This window comes from Periplaneta americana, chromosome 3 (assembly GCF_040183065.1).
Source record: "Periplaneta americana isolate PAMFEO1 chromosome 3, P.americana_PAMFEO1_priV1, whole genome shotgun sequence".
Lineage (NCBI taxonomy): Eukaryota > Metazoa > Arthropoda > Insecta > Blattodea > Blattidae > Periplaneta > Periplaneta americana.
Window position 1 is genome coordinate 162,936,617 of NC_091119.1, and position 9,171 is coordinate 162,945,787.

Consider the following 9,171-nt stretch of genomic DNA (forward strand, 5'->3'; position numbering starts at 1 on the left):
CGCATGAAGAAATCCATGAGTGTGAATGGTCGTAACATACTATCATTAGACCTCGGATTTTTAGGTTCAAATAGGATAGGTTGCAACAATTTTATGTTAAAATCCCTAAATGTATGCAACATGAGAAACTCTCGAGCAATGATATTGCCTAAAACTAGGTGTATTAAAGGACATATGTTTCAGCCAACACTAAACGAGCCTAAAGATCCGAGGTCTAACTATCATGCATACCAACCTCCACACTATACAGTACATTCACTTACAAAATATCATGATTGGTTTCGTTACAAAGAGCCCAATGTTCTGTAAGTGTAATGATTAACGCAACTAATAATGTGGAACATAGTTTTGTCAATGAAAATGAATTGCTTTAAGTTATCTTCATCATTGCCAATTTCATTTAGCAAGTGATCCATAAATCATTTGTGGGAACCCTGTATGTAATTCAAACAGTTGAAAGGAGGGTGTTAGTTTACTTTATTTTTGAATAAATGAAATGAAATGCGCACAATGTGCATAGGATTTATAGGTTAGTCTTTGCAGAAGTTTGTGAGCGAGGTTTTCCTTTCTCGGCAGTTTTCAACGTGATATCGTCCACACGGCTTCTGACACAGTTCACACACACATTCGTCGTTGGGTTCGTGGTATCTCTTGGTGGTACAGATCTTATGGTGAAAACCATGTACTGCGTAACGGGTCACTATGTGTCTCAGGTCGTAGTTTGTGTTTGCCCAGTCTCTGGTTGTCATGGCGTCTGTTATGTAGAACTCGCTCCAGATGGCGTTCTTCTTTCCTCTGAGTACTTCCAGGGCTTTCTCGTATGCTGGGGTGTTCGGCATGCAGAGTTGTGTTCTAATATCTTCGATGAAGAAGCGTTCCTTCATTAGTTCGTATGTTAGTCTCGAGAGAGTTGTTCTTCCTACTCCTAGTACTCTTTTCATGAATGATGATTTGACTCGTTCAATTTTTCCCATGTCGCTGATTGTTAAGTTTCCCCATATGATATTTAGTCCGTAGGTTGCTATTGGTGCTATAGCTGACCTAAATAAGGTCATTGCCGTTTTTGTTTCTAGTTGTTGCAGATTCTTAATATTGTACATAGCTTTTATTGCAGCGGCTGTTCTTTCTTGAATGTGGATTCTGTATGATTTTAGTGTTGTTTGAAGCGTTACTCCTAAATATTTAAATTTTTGCACTACCTCAAGTGACTCGTTCTGCAGTGTCAGGTTTTTTTTTTTCTTTGTTTGCCGCCGTTTCTGAAGCTCATTTGTTTTGTTTTGTGGTGATTTATCAGTAGGCTGTTTTCCTCGGCCCATCTCACGAATTTATTTAGGACCTGTTGTAGTTCTTCTATGTTGGACGAGCCTATCGCCATGTCGTCTGCGTACATAATCATCGATGCTGTGGTGTCCTCTGTGATTTTTGTTATGTCTGTGGTCATGATATTGAAGAGGACCGGGCTGATAGGATCTCCTTGTAGTACCCCATTTGTCTGTATTATTTTGTTAGATAGTGTAATTTCGTCTGATACTTGAATGTAGTTGCAGCTTAGAATGTCTGCAATTATTGTTGTTAAGGCATGTGATTCGCCGATCATGTTGCTTAGTTTTCTAATTAGTGTTTCCCTGTTTATAAGGTCGAAAGCTTTGCAGTAGTCGACGAACACTACATGGTATTTCTTCCCAGGGTGTCTTAGGGTATTCTCTATTTGTTCTATTAGGTAGCTTACGGCATGAAGGGTGCTTCTGCCTTTCCTGAATCCGAACTGGCATTCCGGGATACGGTTGTCTACTTCCACTACTAGTCTGTTAGTTAGTATTTTTGTGAGTACTTTGAAGGCGACATTCTCGAGGACAATACCTCGGCAGGAGTGAGGATTGTTGGTTTCTCCTTTTACTTTATTTTTAGAGTGCTGTTTTTTCAGTCTCTTAAAGAATCGAATATATTTCTGTGTCGAAATTACATTGAAAACTGTTTTAATGTCTGGACAAAATCTACTTTTGTAGCAAATTTAAATGATAAAAAGGCTTTATGATAGGTTCCCAATTATGTTATATGTCAATAAATAAGAGAGAGAGAGCGGGGGGGGGGGGTTGTAAATTTCAATATGTTAAAATTTAAATTTGTGCTCCTGAAATTAACATACTCTTTAAAAAAATTATTTCCCACATGTAACTTACTACATTGTTTAGGTGAACAGAGATAATGTCCAACACAGAAAAGTCCAACATACGAAAATCTCCATATGTTCTTAATGTCCAGAGTACGAAAAGGTCTGTTACATTATGTCCAACGTAAAAATGTCCATACAGTAATTAATGGCCAAAAGTCCAATTAATAAAAATGTCCATGTGATTATAATGTGCAAGGTACGAAAAGTTCAATCTAAATACAATATAAGAACACAATTACTTACACTGTAATAAAACTTTATTTGGTAGTGTAGACCTAATAGTTACAATAGAAATCTTATAAACAATAAATTTTTATGGACCGGATACACAAGGTAAAATAATTTAATCTTCATCAATATTTTCAGGCTTATCTGAGTTACGTCAAATATTCATATATATGAGGTCTCGCCCACGTCATTGAATATTACACGACTAATATGAATTAGTCAGTTGTATTATTACTATTAAATACGAGAAAAATTCGTACCGGCACCGGGAATCGAACCCAGGACCTCTCAGCTCTGTGCGCTGAGCGCTCTTACCAACTGAGCCATGCTGGGACACGAATTTTTCTCGTATTTAATAGTAATAATACAATTGATTAATTCATATTAGTCGTGTAATATTCAATGAGGTGGGCGAGACCTCATACATATGAATATTTGATGTATTAACTGTTAGCAGTTGTCATGAAACTGATGTTGAATATGGCCATAAAGTCATTCAAATATGCGCTCCTGCATATATGACGTATATCGTCTCAAGTGCAGGTAGTAAGGCCGTAAAATAGCATTACAAGAGGGGTTCAGCCGGCGCCGTGGATCGTGTCCCGGCATGGCTCAGTTGGTAAGAGCGCTCAGCACACAGAGCTGAGAGGTCCTGGGTTCGATTCCCAGTGCCGGCACGAATTTTTCTCGTATTTAATAGTAATTATCTAAGTTACTATATAATTTGAGATGATATGAAATTGTACTTAAACAGCAAGGTAAGTCATTTTCATCTTTATATTGCTGATACTGGTAGTTGTTTACTAGAATGGCAATTCTTTGTTGTTCTCTATGTAAACAGTTTTTAGGGGCTGTTTTATATTAGAGTGACCTGCACGTAATTGTAAGACTATAGCTTATGTTTGAGATGTTCAATAAAACGCTATATATTTTGGGGACCACATATTATATTATCACATATTGAACTTTCCTACATATTGACCTTTTTGTATATCGGACCTATTCCGTATTGGACCTTTTTTATATTGGAATATTACATTTTGGTCCTTTTTGCTTTTTGGACATTTACTGCTTGGACGATTTTTACTTGGACATTTTTGACTGGATCTTTTCTGTCTGTGGACATTTTAAATTGGATGAAATTACCTGTAACCCATTGTTTAACATACTTTACGTGTTAGAACACTAAAATTAATACAGAAAGTGCTAGATCTAGTGGAAAGCACTAGACTAGACGGCAGTTCGGAAGCTGGTCGGCTGCTATATGCGCCGTAGCATTTCTGGCATGTGACGTCACAAGCTTGTACAGCAGAACCAATCGGAATCAGTCTGTAACAAGTATTTCCCAAGTTCATTTGTTCACGTGTGAGTGTTTCAATACATTGAATAAGTAAAAGTAACATTTACTGTGTGTGTGTAAGATAAATAAATGGAAGAAGAGACTATAAAAAGACAAGTATTACACAGGCAGGTGCGGAAAATTTTGTTTAAGGTGTATAATTATTTTAAAAACATTGACGAGCACAATGCTGCCGGCCATCTTGATGCTGGCTGCAACGTTGCCAATATACAAGAAACGACTGCAGAAGCATGTGGTATGGGATTGAGAACTGTGCAAAGAATATTGTTAGTGAAGGAAACAGGGTTTGTTTGGTGTCATGCTTACAGTAATCAACGGCGAAGGGCATTATTGTCTTTTGATCATTTAAATTCTCTCCTGCGCTATTTGTATCTGATGTGCGCGTGAAGTACGATGTGGCAATGTTGTACGCTGCCTTGCCCTCTCTATCTGTCTCTCTCGACGTAAACAGTAGCAGACTACTGCCTTCCGAATTGCCATCGACTCTATGGATGGTCACTTTGTAAATGGAGCATAAAGAGCTTACTGGTATTTAAAGATCTAAGAGCGCTTATAACTTCTCCCTGTAAGTCAAATTAAAAAGAAAAATTCGAAACACATTTAGATAGTCATAATAATTTATATATACTGTGCAAAATACATTAAATATTTGAAATATAGTTACAGTAGAACTTGCAGTACCGGTATTTGTTATTATCAAGAACAAAGAATGAATACAACTACAAATAAACTACTCTAGTGTCAATGAGTAATGGTGAACAAACTGTTTTGCAGTACTAAAATACTGAGGTCACTCTTTCAGGAGCGATGGAAATTTGAAAGAACACTTTTCAGTATTTAAAACTTGCTAGTTATTCAGTACACCGAAATAAATATAATATATAATATTTCAATGTACTCTTAGTTGCAGCAGCAGAGAACACGTGTAAATTAGGAAAAAAATTAATTCAGTGAACTTGTAAAAACTACTACAACTAAGAAACGTTTGTGCACCACCACATACTTTCTACTAATCGGTTTTAGGTTAAAGAGAAAATAGTTTTTATTTTTATACTGAAGAAAATTATGAAAACTCTTTAATGGATAGCCAATTCTAAATATACTCCATAAATATTGCTAACTTATTTACAACTAATTGATACTAAATATCATAGATATTCAAAATCTTCGGAATATATAAAATGTATGAACAGCAGTAGGAGAATACATTACAACTATTAGTCCAATAGAATTATAAATAGTTTAAAGCCATGACTATTGACCACCTTGATTAATATCCATGCAATTCTGGTATACATAATCGATTTCCTTTTTTGTGCACAGATGAATTTCCCTGATCCATAAACTTTCACTTATGTTTTACAACAGCATTTTACAAGTTTCTAACAAAAAACCTCTGTCCAACTACTGGTAACTCTTAAGTTCTGTTTGATACTTTTAACACTAAATTTTATCAGCTTAATTCTGTGGTGAATTGTAAGATTTTCTTTTAACTATAAGGAATATTGATAAAATTACGTAACTTTACTTACCTCTAATTCTTACCATCAAATTCACTTACATCAAATTAACTTAGATGTAATTATTAAATAAAGGAGGAAAATTTATAACCTCTTGCATTTAAAATTCACTTTCATTTCTAGTCATGAATGAATTAACTTTCCTATTGTAGATATCCTTTGCTATAAATATTAGAAACAATTAAAATAAATTGTAATATATTTTTTTTCTTCACTCTACATACTAATTAAATTAATTTACTGTTTCCAAATTTTCCTTCACAGGTTATAAATCTTTGTATTTCTTGATGGTTGGTACAAAAAAATTCAATAGCACTAATTATCAGTATAACATAATTAAACATATGAAATAAATTTCAAACATTTCATGCATGAAGAAAATTTGTCACTTTTTGTTGTTATATATTGCTCAGATGTTTGACTGTGAAACCATATAAGTTTACCAGATTTTTTTCACAATTTCCAGGGACATATACGGTATCAGTATATGACAAAACTACTTTTAACATTTCTGTTAACGAGAGTTTGCCATTCACATACATTGTTTATATGCGATTTAAGAAATTAAAATAATCACTCAACTTATACACTAAAAATATTCATTCTACGTAACTACTACTTAAACTACGGTGCTTTCAGAAGAGTAAATTTTTTTAAGCAGTCTTCTCTAGATCCCAATCTTGCAACAAATTCCTGACAGGTCATATTGAAGTTGGTTAAGATAGCAAACATGACTCGAACAGTTTCTAAACTCATTCTGGATTTTTTGAATCTCCACATCATGCTCATAGAAGAAAAAAATTCTTTTCACTGAAGCATTACTTCTAGAAAGACATGGACATATTTCAATCAACTTCTGAAATAGTGCATAAAAAATAATTTTATCAGAGAGAATTTTTAAAATTTCACTCCATTTTGAGCAAAGGTCAGCATTTTCTTCATTCCATTTTGCTATTTTCTCAATTCACATACCTACTTCTTCAAACAAGAAATTTCATAATGTTTTTTCATCTAGGTCAAGTCGTATATTGGAAGAAAAATAATATACTGTCTCTTCAAATTTTTATCTTTCCGGAGAATCTCTCAGCAATACACATTCCACATATATCTTATCTTATGGATGAAAACTTCAGGCACTAAAATATGCAACATCATTAAAAAAAATCATATAATTAACAATTAAAATCTAGGGATATCTGGGGACAAATTAAATTCGGGGACATTTCGGGGTCTGTCCCTGGGAAATGGGGACGTCTGGTAACCATAATACAGGTGTCCAGGAAAGACCTGACGAAAAAGAAGTAATTATATATCTGAAACTCTTACTGTTATTACCTCAATGTTTTCACAGTTAGAAAGAGAACCTCAATAAGTTTTGTTACCTAGCAGCAGCATGTTACACGCGTGCGTAGCGTATATAGTCAGCCTTGCTCTCAGAGCTGGAAATGCAAGTTGTGCGTGTACCAAGTGAACAGCCGAACAATGTTTACCACAGTAGAAAAAGCAGAATGCGTTTTATGACTGGCTGAATTTAAGTTAGTCAAGCGTGTACAACATCGTTTCCAAATGGACAAAAGCTCACAGTAACAGGTAACACATACCTGGATATGCTGCGAAATTATGCTGTCCAACAACTACCACCAGAAACCGTGTTTCAACAGGACGGAGCCCCCCACACTATGCTAAACCTGTGCGTGCTTTCCTCGATGACACGTTTCCTGACCGCTGAATTGGAAAAGGCGGACCTACACCATGGCCATCACAGTCGCCGGACATGACCCCACTGGATTTCTTTCTGTGGGGTTTGTGAAGGACGTGAGTTACGTGGCCGAATCTATGAAGCAATAAGACTAGTCACACCGGAGATACTTTCGTATGTGTGGCAGGAGATTGAGTATCGCCTGGACATAGCCCTGGTCAAAAATGGTGCTCATATAGAGGTACATTAAAACTTATTGTGTTTCTCTTTGTAAGTGTGAAAACTTCACGACAATAAATGAAACAGTTTCAGAGATATAGTTACTTATTTTTCTTCAGGTCTTTCCTGGACACTCTGTACATGTATAATATGCCATCTTGCAGTCAAGGTAAACATCAGTTGATATATTTGAATAATTATGTTTTTTCCTTCTTTATCATTTAATGCAAGAATACTTATATTGTCGAAGACAATTTTATATAGGCCTACATTTGCAATAAAATTAAATAATATTTCATTTATGTTTTTTTTCCCCCCTCTCTTGTATGGAGGAGGGACCCGCAGGCTTACACTGCAGCCTGAGGTTTATTGTGCTTACCACTCCTATTCTGTGAATGATTTGGTAGCCAAACGGCTGCACTCTTGTACAAGTACAGCACGCCACATTGTATTTATGTTACCGGTATCCAGTGTTATAGAACTTAAAAGTAATAGGTATAGCAAAAACTACATACAGTACCGGTATTTCATCATAAAAGCACAGTAAATGGCTTGAGGAAGATGTTAATATATTAAACATATTTGTGTATTCAGTAATGTTTTTGATTGCACTTGATATAAATAAATACTAAATTTAACAACTTTTAACACTGCATCACTTCGGAATATTATGGTAAAACTTTCCTGTGTTAAATTTCAACGTACCTCGTCTACATTTTTCGACCTATTTATAGGTCATCTTCAGAACTGGTCGTTGTTGGTCTTGGCGCCACTTGTTCTGTTTCCTGTGTGGGTGTGTTCCTGTGGTATAGTGTAGAGTCAAAGAGTGTGTGTGTTTTGAAGTTGAGTTGTGTGTTGAGAATTATCGTTGGGGTGTGTTTTTGTGTGTCTGTATATTTCATATTGTTCTAGTGTGTTTAGTTTCTGGCATTTGGTTGGATGTGTAGTAGTTCCATGTCTGTGTTGATGTCTCTATGGGTGTGGTTAGCATTTGTGATGTGTTCTGCATATGTGGAGATGTTTTGTAATTTTGTTATGGCTGTGATGTGTTCTTTGTAACGTGTTTGAAACGATCTGCCTGTCTGTCCTATGTAGAAGTTGTTGCAGGTGTTACATTTGAGTTTGTATACGCCTGTGTGGTTGTATTTGTTTGTTTGTGTTGTTTGTGTGTTGAGATTTTTTGTAGAGTGTTATTTGTTCTGTATGCGATGTTGTAATTTAATTTCTTGAATGAGGTTGCAATTTTGTGTGTGTTTTTGTTTTCGTATATTAGTGTGATATATTTTTTGTGTTCTTGTGTTTGTGTTGTATTCTTATGTTTTTTTGTGATTATGTTTTGTCTTACGTATTATGTTGTCTATTATGTTAGGGTTGTATCCGTTTTCTTGTGCTATGTATTTGATTGTGTTTAGCTCTTCGTTGTAATCTTGTCTTACCATACATATTCCGAACTAAATTTAAACCTGAAGTACATAAGCTTCAAACTGTGATGCTATTAAGTATGAGGAGAAGCAGCATACTAAATACAATAGGAGTAATATTTAACTTAAGATTTAGTTATAATAACAATTTTCTAGTTTTACAATGAAAACTAAGTGGTAAATTACCTCAGTTGACTAGTTTTGACTGCACTGTCAGTCGTCCTTTACTTTTGAAGATGACTAACAATGCAATCGAAACTAGTCAACTGAGGTAATTTACCACTAATTTTTAAATTTAATACTAGAAAGTTCTTATTATTCAGTAATTTTAATTGATGCAAAGTGTTAAAAATGTGAAATAAAGGAATATTTAACATAGTAAGTTAAATAAAATTCATATTTTTGTTTTCAGTACTAGCCGTTCTTGTAAAGATAGTTTTCAAAATGGTTGACTTATAATCTTAAATACAATTAAGATGTTCCTATATCATTGATCTTTTTGCTCAGTTCATATTATTTTTAATATAGTGCAGTCAAAGATGTTACATTAT

General features: G+C 34.7%; 1 protein-coding gene and 2 non-coding genes across 3 annotated transcripts in view; 2 read left to right on the plus strand and 1 right to left on the minus strand.

Moving 5' to 3' along the window:
- LOC138696799 (thymidine phosphorylase-like) overlaps positions 1 to 9,171 on the plus strand; it is a 39,137-nt gene that overhangs the window by 21,923 nt on the left and 8,043 nt on the right. The window lies entirely within an intron of this gene.
- On the minus strand, positions 2,659 to 2,734 carry TRNAC-ACA (transfer RNA cysteine (anticodon ACA)). Its single transcript has one exon. It is a non-coding gene; the product is annotated as a tRNA-Cys (tRNA).
- TRNAC-ACA (transfer RNA cysteine (anticodon ACA)) lies at positions 3,003 to 3,078 on the plus strand. The gene has a single exon. It is a non-coding gene; the product is annotated as a tRNA-Cys (tRNA).